This window comes from Meleagris gallopavo, chromosome 4 (genome assembly GCF_000146605.3).
Source record: "Meleagris gallopavo isolate NT-WF06-2002-E0010 breed Aviagen turkey brand Nicholas breeding stock chromosome 4, Turkey_5.1, whole genome shotgun sequence".
NCBI classification, from domain to species: domain Eukaryota; kingdom Metazoa; phylum Chordata; class Aves; order Galliformes; family Phasianidae; genus Meleagris; species Meleagris gallopavo.
The window spans coordinates 65,765,371-65,783,835 of record NC_015014.2 but is presented as its reverse complement, the minus strand read 5'-3'; the positions used below and the strand labels follow the sequence as shown (position 1 = coordinate 65,783,835).

The following is an 18,465-nucleotide window of genomic DNA, read 5'->3' as shown; positions in this document are numbered from 1 at the left end:
CAGGCACCATTATAATTCTGGGAGAGTATATTTAAATAGCAGGGAAAGCTGAGCTCGTCCGACTGGATCATCAGACCACAAGTTCCCCCAAACACAGCTTTGATTTTCCAGTGCAACACACAAAATCCTCTTCTGCTTTCACAAAATGCGTGTGGGATCACGCTCCGTATTGCACAACATGGCTTAAGAAATGATCCCCAGTGTAGTGCAGAGCTGGAGATCGGCACAGAGGAAGGGCTGTGAATATCTCTGGCAGCAGAGGGGGATGAGGAGCATGTGGTCGCCTAGAGCAAAGCAAGGGAGTGGTAGTTGCTCTCCAGCTCTACACTCAAGGACAAAGAAATTATATGGAATCATAGAATGGCTTAAGTTGGAAGGGATCTTAAGGCTCATTCCAATTCCCTTGCTGGGGGTAGAGTTGCACAACTACTAGATAAGGCAGCAGGTCAGGCTGCCCTGGGTCCAATCAGCCTGGTGTTGAGCATCCCTGGAAATGGGGCACCCACAGCTTCTTTGGGCAGCCTGTGCCAGCACCTCACCTGACAACACTGGCAAAATGGATAAAAGCTGAGCACATCTTCCCAGCTCATCATATTACAAGGCTGGAGCTGGGTCATCAACACTGCTTTCATCATAAGCTGGGGGTGGGATGCAGGAGCTTCCATACTTGGGCTATTTTCCAGGGGGAATCAACCTGAGCACTGGGACAACAGGTGGTGGGTGTCATTCTGCCCTTTCCTATCCGCAAGGATCACTGAGTCCAAGCCCCAGCTCCAACCCAAACCCAAACCCCATAGCTGAGAGCGGTGCCCCAACAATCCCTGAGCTCCAGCAGTTTAGGATGAGCAGCCTATCCCAAGCCCAACGCTCCGTGGGGCAGAACCTTTTCTTAACCCCCATCCCTCCTCTGGATGCTCTGGGGGTGTGTAACTGCAGAACTGCCCCATAAGTGACATTAAGAGACGAGCACAAAGTGGAAGCTCTCAGTGGCACCCCATCCAGTTCCCAGCCCCAGCGATGCTTTCGGGGAGGGAAAGCTGAAAAGCAGAGCCCTGCAGACATAAGCCGTGTAGGTAACCAGTAGCAACTGTGCCTAATCCATCAGCAGGACAAAACCACCAGCCTCATTTGTACCCACGGCACGCACCGGGCCGAGTGTGGCACGGCCGCAGCACTCCCTTTCCAGTTTAAGCTTCATTCTGGAGTGGTTTCTCTTTTTGTAAGTATTTAAGTCTGCTTGGAGGAAGAAGTAGTTTCAATAGATGAGGCTGGAGTTGATTTGAGTCAAAACGAAGAGCAAATGCTCTTTCCTCAGCGTACATATTCAGTATGCAAAGTGAATGTATTATAGTTTGCCATATCCATAATATTGGAGAAATTACCAAGAAATCAGCTGCTCTAATGTTGATGTTCTCGACTTTTTTTGTAATAAATTACCAGAAAGAACAGAAAAATACTCCAAGTCATGTTGGAAAGCAAAGAATAAAAGCAGCAATTCTGTCCCCTATTCAGGACACAGCACCAAGAAATGCCTCACTGACAGAGGATGCTGGCATCACAGCAGCAGCACTGTATCACTGTTATGAGCATCAACAGGAATGCATGGCAAGATTGGAAGCAAGGAAGTCTTAGAAAAATGTTTTTCCTATTCTCCCCTCGTCTAACCAGCCCGTTGTCTTCACACAGAGGGCTGTCAGATTGATGAAGTGTGATTTCCCTGTGGTGAATCCATGCTGACTACTCTTGATCACCCTCTTTTCCCCCACATACTTAGAGATGGCCTCCAGCATGAGCTGTTCCATCACCAGGGATGGAGGTGAGGCCGACTGGCCTGTAGTTTCCCAGGTCTTCTGGCCCTTTTTTGAAGACCAAGGTGACACTGGCTTTCTTCCAGTCCTCAGGGACCTCTCCTGTACTCCATAACCCTTCCAAGATGATGGAGTGACCCAGCAATAGTGTTCACCAGCTCCCATTGGTGCCCGTGGATTGGTGGATGCCACGTTTCCCTAAATGACCTCCAATCTGATCCCCCTTGACTAAAGAAACTACTTCTCTTTCCATACTTTCTGGCCTAGGAGACCAGGGATTCCTGAAGGCTGGCCTTGGCAGTGAAAAATGAAGGTGGCATTCAGTGTCTCTGCCTTCTCTGTGCCCTCTGTCCCCAGGGTTCCTGCCCCATTCAGAAACAAGAGACACCCAAACTATGGAGAGAAACCTTATCAACACTAGTTTGGTGAAGGAGGAAAACAAGTTGCCCAGAAAAGTTGTACAACCTCCATCCTTGGAGGTTTTCAATGGATGAAGTCCTGAGCAACACAATCCTGCCCTAACGAGGTTGGTTAGAGACCTCCAAAGGTGCCCACTAACCAGCTTACCTGTTCTAGAGTCAAAGACTACGGAGATCATCTAGTCCAACCATCCACCCACAACCACCAAGGCTGCTGCCCAGTGATCCTACCTTTCCAAGCATCCAGTGATCAGTTAAAGCTTATGCCATAAAGCCAGCCTGTGATGGTATAAACACACAAAAAATTGGTTCCATAATCTCAGAAACATCCCAGCACCATCCAGATCACGACATGAAGTCCCCTCCTTTTGACTTCACCCTTTTTCTTTACTATGAAAGTGGTGAGGTGCTGGAACAAGCTGTCTAGAGAGGCTGTGGATGCCTCATCCCTGGAGGTGCTCAAAGCCAGGTTGGATGGGGCACAATCTGGTCTGGTATTAAATGTGGAGGGTGTTGGACCTGCCTGCAGCAGGGGGATCGGAGCTTGATGATCCTTGAGGTCTCTCCCAACCCAAGCCATTCTGTGATTCTATGATTCTCGCATTCCCCTGCACGAAACATCACTCTTGCAGTGCTGTCAATGCAAACAAGCTGCTGCCCCTCAGGCAAAGCCGGCGGAGATTGCACAAAAAAAAAAAGAAAAGAAAAGAAAAAAAAATCCTCTTGATTATTTATGTCGCTCTTTGAACAACACCAGCTATTGTCAGAAAGCTGTTTGCAGTGTTTTAAAGCCCTGAATGTCACATTGAGAGTCTGGTCGTGTCAGTAGGAAAGCCTGCTGCTGCCACGTCCCAGCACAAAACGTTTTATTGAAGGCACCCCAAGCTCAGCAACACCGAGCCGGGCAGAACCGAAAAGGAAGCTGGTGGGTGTGACAGCCACATTTTATATAACAGTACTGAAAGAAGCAGAAAAGGGTTGAGTTTTTGTGGGTTTTTTTTAATTCTTATTTTGGTGTAGTGGGGAAAAAAACAAGGCTCGGGGTGAGATTAGAAAGCTTTGGCTCGCTTTGGGAGGAATTTGGGAGTGCTTAGGGGCGATGGAGCCCTTCCCAGCAGGACTCGGTGTGGACATGGCTTTGTCAGAGTGCTGTCGAGAAAACAGGGCTGGCCCTGCCACCAAGCAGCTGCTTCCTGCTGTACTACAAGGGAAGCAGGGCTCTGTGACTGTGCAAACAAAGCAAACCTGCAGCTCCCACCATTCCTCTCCAGGATCAGGAGCTCAGGAGTGCCACCCGACCACTGCAAACCCCAAAGAGGAAAGAACCAGGCTCTTTTCCGGGGTGTGTAACATTACGAAGCAAAACTGGACGGGCTGCAATCTTCCTGAGTGCTCCTTTGCTGCACCCCGAGTGCTGCGTTTCAGGTTACTTCACCTGCTGTACCTGCAGGAATTGCTTTCAAAAGTGCATTTATTTCTATCGCTTCCACTAACACCTGGCTCCTGCATCAAGCCTTTCATCTGCAGGTCTTCAAACCGTCCTGCAAAGAAAGCAAGTTGTCACTTCCTTCCCCCTCCCACGCCCCCGTGCACCGACGAGGAAGTTATAAGCCAAGTGAAACAATAAATATCACCCAACAAAAAGGGGAATGCAACCAGCAATAGAAAGGATGGTGCTCCCATAGAATCACAAAATGGCCCGGGTTGAAAAGGACCACAGTGATCATCTGGTTCCAACCCCCCTGCTACGTGCAGGGTTACCAGAACAGGCTGCCCAAAGCCACATCCAGCCTGGCCTTGAATGCCTCCAGGGATGGGGCATCCACAGCCTCCCATACGACTCCAACCTGTAGTGCCTGTAGAATCCATCCTTTCACTGCTCAGGAAGCAGCTTCTCATTGCTGCACATGCACCAACGCTCCTCCCAGTGTTGATATCCCCACCTCTTCCATCTCAGGGCTCTGCTTCCCATAAGCAAACAGGCAGGCATTAATCCTGCATGCATCACCTCATCTCCCCGATAACACCCCGTTAACCATCCCTCACATGGGAACCTCGGGGCATTTTAAGCCCTATCATCTCATCTCCTCTGCAATCTCAATTCACTGTGAAAATATTTGGTGAAACCTATTAAGGGATTTCTTGATAGAGGAGCATAGATTCTACCATTATTTCTTCCCACGCAATTCTCCCTATCTGATTAAAAAAAAGGCAATGGCAAAGTTTGTTTAAATATAACCCAGTGCTGCTCCCATTATCTTTGAGGTCCGCACGGGTTTTTTTCCAGCAGTACCATCACGCTGTTGCATAAATCAACTTGATTTATTTTTCACTCCTATTTTATGAGCAAAGGCTTTTACTATTCCTTTCGATGCATCACGGTGATTAAGTACCTTCCTACCGGAAAGCCAGTGCTGCCAAGAGACCTGCAGCTTCCAGTCCTGAAGTCTTTCACTAAACACAGCACTGAACCCTTTAAACATCAGAGGATGAGGACATCTAAGGGCATCAGAAGCACCGACGGCTTCACAGAGTTGTAGAATCATAGAATCACAGAATGGTTGGGTTGGAAGGGACCTTGAAGCCCATACAGTTCCAACCACTGCCTGGGCTGGTTGCCACCCACCAGCTCAGGCTGCTCCATGAATAAGGCAGAAGAGTTTTAAGGCAGCTCCAAGTGACAGCAACATAGAAAACATAAGGAAACCCAAGCAATGCTTTTCCTAATAAAAATATTATTAAGCTCCTATAATAATGGCCTAGCGAGAACTTGGTTTTCTCCCACTAAACCCTCTCCCATTTCCACTGCGGTTAATGTTGGCACGCATTACTTTTGCACAAACTCTAGGAAAGCAGTTGCAGTACTATATTCTTAAAGTTGAATAAAATATTCTTGACAAACTCCACTTTTCCCACTGTTTGCAGCCCAAGCACTGTGTCCACGGTCCCCGTAAGGGCTGGCACCTCGACACCGCATCCTGAAATCATTGCCAAGCCAACACTGCTGCTTAAAGTCATCAGAACAAGAGTTCTACGAAATAAAACTTTTTGGGAAAGCAGCAGGTTGCACCTTCTTTAGACACTCAATAACCTTACAGAACCACCCATGTAATGCTCTGCTCCCTGCCCTGGTGAGAGACTGATCAATGGCAATGTGAAAGCTCGCTCTCTGAATCTGTTCAGAGTATTTTGTCACTAAAATATCAACCTGGATTTGTACCACAATTTTCTCTCCATTTCAAAAATGAACATATAATCACAGAATTGTTAAGGCTGAAGAAGGCCTCAAAGATCCCCATATCCAAGCCCAACCCATCCCACCATGCCCACTGACCATGTCCCTCAGTGCCACATCTCCACAGTTCTTAACACCTCCAGAGATGGTGACCCCAGTATTTTCTTGGGCAGTCAGTGCCAGTAACCAACCACTCTTTCTGAGACCAAATCTACCAGATTTGGTTAAGTAAAGCAGAAAAATTGTGACACAGGCATGGGAATTCCAATGTAGGGATTTTAAAGTTGCATTAGAACAACTAAACAAGAAGTCTTGTTTTGTGTGCATTTGGTGATCCCATCACCAGGTACCATATTAGGTGAAGAGTGGATACCTTTGGCTTTGGATGCACTATGCCTACTTTAGTTGCAGCTCTGGGAAGGATAACCCAAAGTTCAGCTCTTGTAGGTTAAATTTAAGATGTAAAAACTAAAATAAAATAGGAAGAGGATTTATAGGGTTAAAAAAAAAAATAGGTACAATTTTAAAATACTCATTGCAACACAGACTTGTTGGAAAAGTGCAGCAGAATCATTGAATCACTAAGGTTGGAAGAGACCTACAAGATCATCCAGTCCAACTGTCCACCTATCACCAATAGTTCTCACTAAGCTATATCCCTCAAGACAATGTCTAAACATTCCTTGGATCAATCTCAACAAAGGCATAAAACTCATTATTATCCTTGGGCTTGCATCGCCTCCACCTCTCATGTGCCCATTTGAGCAACTATTTCAACCCAGCTCTCTCATGAAAAGAATTGACTGCACCAAACGCCAAGGCAAGGAGAAAGAATGAATTAAAAATCCAAATAAAGCTTTTTTGCTTTTTTTTTTTGTTTGTTTGTTTTTCCGTACCATGTAATTGCAAATGACAAACATATCTGTGGTTTACAGAGGAGGCAATAAATTAAAACAAGTCACAAATCAGACCAAAAAAAGATACTTAAGTCATTCAAACCACCACTCCAGGATGGCTTTGGCCCCATGGGATGCATCTCGGTTTTGTGAAAGGCTTGGAGCTCTGAACTGAGGAAGCACAAAATGAAGAGCTCTCTTAGAAGTTGTTTCTTTCATAACTCAGCCAACTCTCTGGTGCTCCGTGAGCGCAGCCATTCACACCCTTTGGTTTGGTTGCAGGAAAAGCAAATGGCCTTCAGCAAAGAAGTCTTTCATTTGTGGACACAACGTAAAAAAAAACAAAGTTTGACCATCTGCAAAATGGCTGCGTGTGTTTCTTTTGCAACCGGCCAAAGAAGATGGCTGCAAAATTGCCGTTGATAGAAAATCAAGCTGATTGGTCCTCAGTATGATTTTAACTTTAAATTAGTACAAAAATACGTAATTCAACTCATTAGGAAGCTGAGGACAACAGTAGCCCCACATCAGAGGAGAGTTTCTCTGAACCAGTCTATCATAAATAGCTCCTGTGCCTCAGCAAAAATTCAGCTGGGTTGAAGCCCATCCAGATGGATGCCTCTTGAAGCGCAGGGCTCGGTTTCACAGCAGCTCCATCTATTAAGACCCAGAGGACTTCCCAGCATGGTTCAAGCAGGAGAACACTGCAGAGCTCATGTGCAGGATCTTTTCAGTGGGCAAATCCAGGATCGAGGCGATTTCTGCTGCCATCTCCCCACATCACATGACAGATGTGACAGCAGGACAATAGCATGAATAATTTTTGTTACTCAATCGCTGCTGAAGGAAAGCATTTGGAGTCTAAATTAGGAACATGAAAACGATTAACATTAGCATTAACCTCAGCTCCACCCTAATTGCACTACATAAAAGCAGACGTAACAATTACAAAGATAACATTGTGTGTCATAAATATCGCACACAGGAATACAGCAGTCACAGCATTCGTTTCCTGACCCGGGAAAGCTGCTATAATTGTAGAACCTTGTGCTCACAGAGGACTCAGGTTTGGCAGCTGGTTGCCAACAGGCATTGGTTGCTGTGATTTCCCACCACGTTCTTCCAACTCTTCGTGTTCCCAACCAACGCCGCGTCAACGCGTGGCTCTGAGTTCTGCACGATGCGGTTCAGCAGGAATTTCGTGTTCTGGCTGGAAACAAACTAAGCTCATCCCAAGCTAGATGCGGAGATGCGAAGCAATTGAAGCAGAATTTGTGTTTGTAGATGCACTGCTAAGGGTATCTAAACTGAAACCATTGGCCGCCCTACTCCACTCAGACAGAAACTCAGGAGTCCATCTTGGCTCCATGTCATTCAGCTGTCAGACCACACAAGGCTGAGGTTTGCTGTCCTTAACCCTGCCTCCTGGGGCTGGTGGTGATTAATACAAAGCCACAGAAGCCACCACACCCCCTCGGATGGGAGCTCTGTCTCATTGACATTCATCCTCGCAAGCAAAATTCTCCCAAGTAATCTCCTTTTAAGCCTCCCAGATGACAAATATGAAAAGTGTAAATGGTTCCTCCCTCCCAGAGAGCCCCTAGTGATGCAAAGAAATAAAAACAAAATAAAAGCCAGCGTATTTCTCAAGTCCTGCCTTTAGAAAAGAGCCTTTCCTCCCAGTGAAGCCTCCTCCAGTCAGACAGTAATGCCAGCTTCCAGCTCTAAACGCTTTTCATCCAAGTATAGAGAAGGTTAAAAGCAACACATTCACTCAGTTTGACATTTTCCAATTAAAGTTAAGGGATGACAGTGACTCCCATGAGCAGCACTGGAGAAGGGAGGAGTTCTCCAATGTGGAAATGCCAATATTTTTGGATACTCCCAATTGCTACTGTATAAGCTGTTAGAATCTCTCTTATCCCAGGGGCAAACTACTGCCTTGGGTCTCTTCTCAGTTTCATCTTCACTTTCTACCCAGCAAGAACAATCAGTTCCACATCATCACTCCTCTTTCCTTCCTTAAGCTCTTTTATGAATTATACACAGGATTTTATTTTCTGGGCCATTTCTGTGGAGCTCCTCTGGTTGTGTTTTTTCTCCTGAACCAGGATTCCCTCTGGAGGATCCGCTGCTGGCAACTCTCCTTCTGCTGCAATGCAGCTTGCTTGCAAGCCTCCCAGAAGGATTCCAAGGGTGAAGCTGAACGCTGCCTACTCCCTAGCAGCACTGCACTTGACGATAAATACCTCCCTCATTAGCATGCTGAGCTTCATTAGTTCTGCTGCTTACCACCTAAAAGCATTCAAGTAGTGCTGAATTTCCAATTTCACAGCTTGCAGCGTGGTGCATTAGACACTTGAAGGTCTCCAGCCGTGGGGCACTGACAGCATTTACAGCGTTTTAAGTTTGCGAGCTGCTGGCTGTAAATCTGCTAATGTCTGTAAAAGAGGCAGCATGTGCTTCCGAGTGAGCAAAGAAGCCATCCATACATTCCCTAAGAGTTTAAGGCAGCAGAGGGGCAAAATGATTGCCCAGCATCACTCACACGGTGTTGGTGACTTCGTGACCTCACGTGGGAAGTCGGTGTCATCCTAAAGACGTGGATTACCCAGCAGCAGGGAAGAAGTCAATCTACGCTACAGAACACCATCAAGCCTGGGAAGTGCTCTGATCTCTCCATTCAACCTCCCTGCTTCTCAATTTTCGCAGCACTTGCAAAACTGGAAGACTTTGATGTTCTCTGAATGTGGCTGCGATTGCTTGATGGTTCATAAGGTTCTTTGGGACAGAAGGGTAAATGCAGGCTGTCTTCTCTTACCACTGTTGGATCCTCAGGAAACTAAGCTTAACAAACATAACTTTACTCACTCTTAGGAGAAAATAATGAATAACAAGCAATATGTGGAGCTTTTCAGCACTGATGATGCATGCACTTGTACTCAAAGGGCAGTTCAAGTAGGAAGGTGGTGGGGACAGCAAACGGCTCAAAGGAGGGCTTGTAGTTGGTTTTCTCAATGCATACACAGCCTTATGGCTTTACAGGCATTTCGTGGATTAATCAAACAGAATAATTATCTCATGGTGAAGCGCTGATCTGGAATTAAAGAGATTAGTGTTTGGGTCTCAGCTCTAGAAGTTCTCACCCCTAGGGAAGTCATATCAGCTCCTGCATCTCGCCTTTCCACAAAACCTCCTTGGCATGACTTACTGTAGAACTTGAGTGAAGATGCCAGAGGGAAAGACCATTCCAAAGACCTTTTTTATCCCCTTTATATCTGCTATGAGGCACTGACTTGGTCTAGTCATGATTCTTTGAAGGAAGACCTTCCATCTTAACGGATATAAAACAAGCTTGTGTTATCCTTTAAATGATATCTACTGGTGAAGTACGATTTCCACAAATGCATCAGAGGATCATAGCATCATCTGAGTTGGAAGAGACCTATAAAGGTCATCCAGTCCAAGTCAAAGATGTGCAGAGCAATTTCAGCACAGTAACACATTTGATAGCACTATTATAATGTGTCTGTAGGCACAAAAGGTTGATCAGAAAAAAATCTGAAGCCAGTTCTTGGCCTAAGATCACTCTAACACAGAAGGGCATGGCAAGAAAACCTGTCCCATACAGGTTTTCATGCTGTGGTCTCTCTGATTTTGGGTCCTTACACATGGCTGTTCTTTTTGTTTCCTCAGCTCCCATCACAAAATCCACTTCACTTAACCATCACAATGGACTGATTTGTAATTTGGTTAATCCACACTGGTTTACCCATAAACTCCAAGTGTCTAACATCCGGCCTTTGTCAGCTTGGGTGTTTACCTATTCTTCTATAAAGAAAAGGGACATCCAAGACTTCTCAGAATTGCCTTCTTTGCTTCTGAGAAGCTCATTCAGCATGCAAAGTTGGACTGGCAACCTCATCATTGTCCCAAACCCAAAACGCGGGCCAGATTTTGGTGAGGATGAAAAGAAAGGGAAAAGAGTGTGGGTAGAAGAAAAAGTTCAGTCGTGTTTCAGAATGGTTGTTTTTTGCTTTTGAATCTAAAGCCAAAACTTCTATTGAATTCAAATTTCTGCTGCGCAGTTTGAAGAACATTCCTCCACCATGACAGGATACATCCAGCACGGGACACGAAGAAGCATTTGCTTTGTGTTTTGCTGGTAACATCTGTGTCATCCAAAACACAAAAGCTGTCATCATCTGACCTCAACAATAGGTGACAGCCACAGCCACCAAGCCTTCCTCCCACACCCAGCACCAAATTGCACTGGGAGGGCTGCAAGGAGAAACCTCGCTGGGAGGACGCAAATCCCACAAGGTTTCAACCCAGCATTTTTCCACCAATCTCCAACTGCCTTGAAAACATAATTAACATCACATGTCTTTTGATTTTATCTCCATTTTCTCTGGTTGTAGGCTATCTGGGAGAGCACTGGGTACATACATGTGGGTATGCACACCAGCACGTGCAGCTACTTGCCTGCAGTTACCAGCTTCCGAGTGCAGCTGCTTTTCTCAGGGCCTCCTTGGAAAACACAGTGTGGTAAAGAACCTTAGGGAAATCTTCCTTCTTAACCCCATGCAGTCACTGATAAAAAGATTTTTGCTCCCATTGTATCTTGCTGATACAGATGAGCTCAAATCAATGGAGCATTCAAGCTCAGTTAGGCTCAGCACTCCCTGGTGTATTCTGACAAACTGCTCTCGTGGGGATTCCAGAGGTGATAAAATGGCCCTTGGAGTAAGGGAGAGATTTTTCTTCCTTTCTGAACATAAATGTTAAAGTTTTCTGAAAAACTGAATGATAATACTCCAAGAAAGTGATGGACATCCATACAAAAAAAGAGACCATGACAAGGCTCAAGGCTAACTGCCACTCCAGGCTATGTCCACAGCTGTCTCTTCTCCATGTACTCTTCTGAAATCACCCCCATTTGCTGTGGGATTTACCAGAAATAAGACATTTTCTATGTAAAGGTAGGACTTGTATCACAAGAGGTGCAAACAGGCAGGTGAGCTGCACGACTACGCAGAAGAGGGTGCAGACACGGAAGAAAAACATCAGTTTTAAGAAAAATGATGACCCCATAGGGTAAGTTAAGCACTGATCTGAATCAGAAAACCAGAACATATGTTGCCAAAGGGTTAGAGAATTCCATCCAAGAGAAAAAAAAACAACATGTTTCAGTCTTAAAGAACTTCCCTTTTCAGTGGAAAATTGCTTGCTAAGAACTTGGACAGAAGTTTCTGAGCCAGCCCAGGTGGGGGTTCACCTACATGTCCAAGCCAGAAAGGCCAAGAACAAAGCATCCAAACATGTCACCCTGCCAAAACCTCCGTGGTTTATCATCTCGAGTTCAACTTGAGACCTCCAACTCTGCTAAACATGGAAGAGTTTCCAAGAAAGCTCTGTTGGCAATGATCCTCAAATGCAGCTCCCGACCTGCAGCTCAGTTTCTTCGTGGATTCTGAAGGAATCGTCCTTTCTGCTAGCCTAACACTGAAATACCACAGTGCTTTTGAACAATGTGCTACATTTCTCTAAACATGACTATTTGTGGAAGCCTGGTTGCTGAAGGACTCGGCACCAAGCTGAGCCCAGCTGTGCCCCAGAAAGCACTGGGCTTCCTGGCCAGCTCTGTGCAGCACCCACAGTGCTTCCTTCCTACCCTGCTGGGATCAGAGAAGTCATTCTTTAGAAAAAAAGCTGTGCAAACCCAGGAGTGGCTGGGTTAAACTTTCGTGTCCAGGATAGAGTGGGGCAGGCACCAAACCCTGGGGATCCAGCAGGACTGAGTTTCACCCCTCAACAATGCCCTGCAATGGGATGCTGCAGCTCAAGACAGGAGGTACTGATGGATATTAAAAAAACAGAATAGTGTTCAAAGAATCACTGAGGTTGGAAAAGACCTCTAAGATCACCAAGTCCAACCCCAGTCCATCCCCACCGTGCCCACTGACCACATCTCTCAGTGCCACATCTCCACAGTTCTGCAACACGTCCAGGGACGATGACTCCACCACCACTCCCTGGACAGCTGTGCCAGTGCCTGACCACTCTTTAGGAGAAGAAACAATTCCTAATGTCCAGCCTGACACTTCCCTGGCGTAACCTGAGGCTATTACCTCTCATCCTATCACTAGTTATCTGAGAGTGTTGTTTTCGTAACCATGAGACCACTGAATCTCTACACAGAGGAGCTGTCCAACCTGAGAGCCCTAAGACACTTGGGATCCCAAAGCTTCCAGTGAGAAAAACCAGTGAGGTTTTAAACTTTGAAACTTTCTTACTTGCACACTGCAAATGCAAACTCCCTAGGTTTGCCACTGCTATACCCTATGGTAAATCTGACCAGGAATATATGAGTGACGTTGCTAAAAAAGTAGCCTGTGACAAGCAAATGTGACCAGAGAAAACAATGCCCAAGAAGACTAGAGATACATCTACAGGATTCCCTTCTGTATTCTTCTTGCAGTAGTTTTCCACTATAACATCCAAAACGGAATGCTTTGTAATCTGAATCAAGGTGCTGTGTGGTGAAACACTAAAAAATAACCCATAAAACGGTGCTATAACACTGCCAGGTGGCAATGGCTATTTCACAGCCACAGAGTGAAAAGCCACTCAGCCCAATGCTCCTCTCCGATAGTCCACGAGAGTCAAAAAGCCCACCAGCATCTGTGTGACACAGTAACAGCATCCACTGCTGTGCTTGGTCTAACCGCTCACAGTACCTGCAACAGCAGAATGAGCCCAGTGGAAGCCAAGCAGAACAGAAAATACACGTAGTAAAACACAGTATGAAATTCATTTGAGTACATATGCACACACACACACACACACTAATAGACCTGGAACACATTGCTAAGCATCCCAGATTCAAAGAGAAGCATTTAGTCACCCATGAAAGCAACAACTCACTTCAGTTTGGAACAGAGGTTATCACACCAGGTTTGCAAAAGAATTCAAAGAATTTCTGCATGAAACCATAAATTGGTCAAGTTTGTGAAGCTTGCTGTGTCAACAGGAACCTACGTGAAAGTTTTAAGGAAATACCAAACCACATACACAAACTTCATCTCTAGACAGTGTGAATCTGCATACATAAAAGCCACAGCAACAAAAAATGCTTTGGAAAAGCCCTGTTTATAAGAATCTCCTGATTTCAAACACACATCTGAATTTGTTATACAATCCTAGAAGAACTTCAATCACAAGAACTGCCCACAACCTCCCTGCTGGATGCTGGTTTTTAACTCACTATCATGCTGAGTAATGTTGCTTCTTATTTCATGACCTTCCTTCTTACTCCATGACCCTCCTTTCATCAAAAAGGCTCTGTTCTTTTTTCCTCTCTTCCTCCTTAACAAACTTATTCACACCAGAATTATGCAACATCTGTGCCCAGGTAATTTCAACCTAATGTTGGTTAGTACGACCAAGAAAAAAAAATAGCCTTATGAAAAGCCCTTTTCAAAATAGAGCAAATATTAACATCCAACTCTGTACAACTTGCAACGTGAACTAAAAGTTCCAAAAATGATAGATTCATTCAAGGAAAAGTAAAATACTAGACTCATGAAGGTTTGCATCAAATCAAAGCCTTAGAAAGCTTAGCTCATCATGAGCAAACTTGGGGAAAACAGAGTGGCTGCTGCAAGGCTGTGAGGTGTGAATACATGAGACTGCTGCAAACTCTGCACCTTCAAAGGCTGGTGTTGTGCTACAGCAGCCCCAGCTTTCACATTCAAAGCACCAGGATCACGTTCACACTGTACCTTAACAGGGACGTTCATCCAACTGTTCACCTCCTCGGTGCAATGGCCAAAGCTCTTCTGTTTGGTATCTAATCAGGATGACGATGGGTAGTACACAATCAATCCTTATTAAGGCTGATGATTATCCTCGATGCGCCCTGGAAGAGAGAAACACCTGGTTACTGGCTTGTGCCAAGCTAAGTGAGCCAGCTCTCACAGATCAGCCACTTGAAGCAAATCATTTTTTTTTTAATTGCCCCCAAAGGTTTCAACTTCATTGTGAATGATGGGGGCTGTCTCATACAACAGATCCTGAACGTATAAGAAATATCGAAGTCTGCCTATGGTCTCCAGCTGCATATTCCAATGGAAGGTGACTTCTAGATTGTCTCTGTCTGCTGGCATCCTAGTACAGATTCCATGGCAATCACGAGTAAGGAAAGCTTTTGTGTGCATTACTTGGAATAAGAAGTGAAATAACTATCAGCTGCATTAAAAATGCTCACAAATTTAAGGAAAAAAAGAGGAAAAGGCTCAAACCCACTGGCCAATCTGAAACTTTTGTATTTATATACTCTCTACTTGAAGGAGTGTAATCAACCTCAAGTCTGTGAAGTACCATGATTGTATTTGAATGATGTTGCACCTCAAGTGTAGATAACGAAGCCCGGATTTTAAGAAAACTTTAGTTCTGATGTAGTTCAACTTTTGAGCTTTGTCAGCTATGAGATCTTACTATCTAAAATTGTAGCTGTGTTTATAACGTATACTCATTATTTAAATTTATTTGCAGCCTTCCAGTATTAATGGCAGCTTATAATCAGGAGGGAGACCAACTTTTTATGCCAGTAGATAGTGATAGGACAAGGAGGAACGATTTTAAACTACAAAAGGCAGATTTGGATTAGATGTTAGGAGGAAATGTTTTACTTTGAAGGTGGTGAGGCCCTAGCTCTGCTGCCCAGAAAAGCTGTGGGTGTCCCATTAAGCCATTCTATGGTTCCATGACTTTATGAAATAAATCCATGGACTCCTAGCACTACATACAAGAGGTAACGACCTTGCATTGTACCAGAGGAGGTTCAGGTTGGATATTAGGAAACATTTCTTCTCACAAAGAGCAGTCAGGCACTGACACAGCTGCCCAGGGAGTGATGGGGTCACCATCCCTGTGGGTATTCCAGAGCCATGGAGATGTGGCACTGAGGGACATGGTTGGTGGGTATGGTGGGGTGGGTTGGGCTTGGTGATCTTACACGACCGTATCTTTCAATCTTAATAATTCTATGATTATATTAAGTACATCTGGAGGTACACCATACTGCAGAAGCCAGGTAGAGTAAGAAGAGCTGAAGACCATTTGGGGTGTAGCCCAGTGTTATCCACTCAATTAATAAACCAGGAGCTTAACAAATGAAAAATTAGTCCTGAAGTGCTCTGTTTTACGGACAGAACAAAGAACATACATTGCCTGACCTAACGCTGAAGAAATCTCCAGCCATATCAGATTTTGCATCCCAAACTACTCCACTTAATCCTAAACACAACTTCGTTTTAGCTTCTCTAAACAAGGTAAGGTTTGGGAGCAGCACTGGGACCTTCTACTGGGCCAGGCAGCTCCTGGGGGAAAAGGAGAGCAACCTTTGAAATACCTGAGCTCTTCTGGAGGGCTGGCACAAAGGAAGGTGCCTTCTGGACATTTCTCTTCCAGTGTGTTTATAGTGAGCACCTTGGCATCCATGCTTCACATCTCTAATGGTGGACCTGAAATAGGCTGTGCAATGCAATATGCATTGGATTCATGAGATTGTGAGTAGTGTGGTCACTGTGATTCTCAGGTAGTAACACAGTGGTACTCTCTGCTGGCACAGCCTCATCTCAAGCACTGTGCGCAGGTTGGGCATCACAATATATAGGCAACAAACTATTAAAGAGCATCCAATGGAGGGCTGTGGAGATGGAGAAGGGTGAGAGGTGATCTACAATCTAAGGGAGCAGGTGAGTGGCTTTTCTGGAGCTGTGAGTATGTCAGCAAGGAGGAATGAAAACAAAACGATTCCACTGAGCTGGTGGAAGAGACAAGTGGATTATTCCCTTGGCAACGAGTTTAATGGGACCCAGCTATTTTCTCAGCCATTCAGTTCTACACACGTTCAGTTTCTGTGTGTTGCTCTTCCCAGTTTTAGATTTCATTTTCAACCAGAGCTCACCACACTTCCCACACATCTCAACACCAAACCACACAAGGCCGGGTTGGTCTGAGATAGCTAAAACACCTCTGCTGCTTTTATATTGATTTCATTTTTGTACAGTGATTTAAAATGAGAGGAGAAAAAGAGTAACTTTGGGACTGCAAAGAGCGACGGTGAGATTAGAAGGATCAGTCGTGTCTGCAGAGTCTTATTACAAGTAATTTATATGCAGGCAAAAAAATATTCCCTATTTTCCTAGGAAAATGCCAAATTCCGTAGTGATTTACAAGCTTTGCAAATCTCATTGACTTCAGAGGGAGAGCCTGCAGTACAAATCACTGGACTGCAGCCTCCCAGCAATGTGGAGTAATCCCCTCGTATTTCACCTTCCACAAATCCTATCTCCAAACAGGTTCTATCACTAAGACCCCTTGTGCCCAGCCCCAGCCACGCAGCATACAGCCAACTTACCAGACCTCAGCTCCCCTATAACACAGAATTGCAGTTGGCATTTGCTCTGGGATGGGGCCAAGTGGTCATTTACAACAATAGGGGAAATATTATACATAGAGAACATAGAGAGAAAAGTATCATTGATTTGAGTATGGGGGAAAAATACCCACATCCTTCCTGAGGTTCTACACGAGACCAGAAAACTGAAGCTTTTTAGAGTGGCTTATTTAAAACAGCTATGGAAAAAGGATCAATGCTTGAGCAATTTAAACATGGCAGATAAACTGTTCCCTCAGACCCGAACTGGAAGGGTTTTCCCCCAGTTATAGCTGTGGTCCATTAACCCATATTCCCTCCCCACACAAGCCTTAGCTGTTTCACAGACTCTCACGGCTCCAATGTTCTATTTTAAATGGGCAATTTTGACACATTAAAGCTAAGCAGTTACACTTTTATTACCCTATTATACAGCACTGTGACAGATTTCCCTAAAGAGCTGATGGTAAATCACAGCCCAATTACGGGCGGGTAAACTAATGAGAACAAGAGAGAAATACATGGGGAAAAGCCACGATGACTTCACGGCGAGACCTCACCCATGACACAGGGCTTTGTGGGGCAGCATCCAGCGTTCAATGAGCCATGAGTTTTCACTATCCTTCTGGACAAGGTTTGATTTTTCAGCCTCTACAGCCCAGAAGTTGCCCCAAACCCATCCTCTGATATAATTGAGGGCATCTGATATAGTTGGTTGAAAGCCTTCCACCAACGTCACCTTGCTCAGATGATGGATGTGATCAGTTTCCCAGTTCAGCCCAGTCAAAGTGGGCTCGGGATAACCCCAATAAATGCACAGGGGAAGGGTTATGAAAGCAGATGCTCAAGGCCAATGGAAAGGAACCCATTGGAAGGTCCAGCACTGGGGCACCGTGCTCCTCTCCCTTCCATTTGTATTAACAAAGCCAGGAACATGTTACAGAGGAGGCTTTAAAACCCCCAGAGCTGCCAAAAACATCAAATTAGAGCACAGAGTTCATAATAAATTCACCTAAGTGAACCACAGTATTGTTCAGTTGCTTTTCCGGGTGAAACCAAAATGATGAAAGTAAAGGTCTACCAACAATTACACCCAAAACACTTCCTGCCCTTGCACAAATCTCTATTTTGTTTGGGTTTCAGTGGTAGGTGGGCACACAGATCACGACTTGTGAGAGATAGATTACTGCTGCTAAAGTGGAGGGCTCTGTCCCTCCTTCCACTCTTAACAAAAAGCACTAAAAATGCCATTCTGAAAGAGCTTTGCTTAAAAATCATCCCAGCATTCGCAGTAGCAGGTAGAAATTTAAAAAAAAAAGTTAATTCAAAGCAGCAAGAGAGCAATTATCTGGCCATTTCTTGTTTGTACACCACCGTATCCAACAACAAGCTGTGATCACGAGGTGCTCTGTGATTCAAATTTAGCTGGATTTATGCAGCTACTCATCTCCCTACAGAAGGTTCAACCCATAGCCGTATCCTTCAGGGAAACCTGAATCTTCCTGTGTCACAGAGCTACTGAGGTTGGAAAAGGCCTCTATGATCACCCAGTCCAACCCCAACCCACCCCACACATGCCCACTGACCACGTCCATCTGTGCAACATCTCCATGGGTCTGGAACACCTCCAGGGATGGTGGTTTCATCACTCCTTGGTCATTGC

General features: G+C 45.1%; 1 long non-coding RNA gene across 2 annotated transcripts in view; it reads right to left on the bottom strand.

Moving 5' to 3' along the window:
• Window positions 1-14,308, bottom strand: part of LOC104910889 — a 47,138-nt gene extending 32,830 nt beyond the window's left edge. For both annotated transcript variants that reach the window (XR_002114603.1, XR_004159711.1), the window contains exon 1: window positions 14,143-14,308. This is a non-coding gene — a long non-coding RNA (uncharacterized LOC104910889). The remainder of the gene's footprint in view (window positions 1-14,142) is intronic.
• Window positions 14,309-18,465: the final 4,157 nt, after the last annotated feature.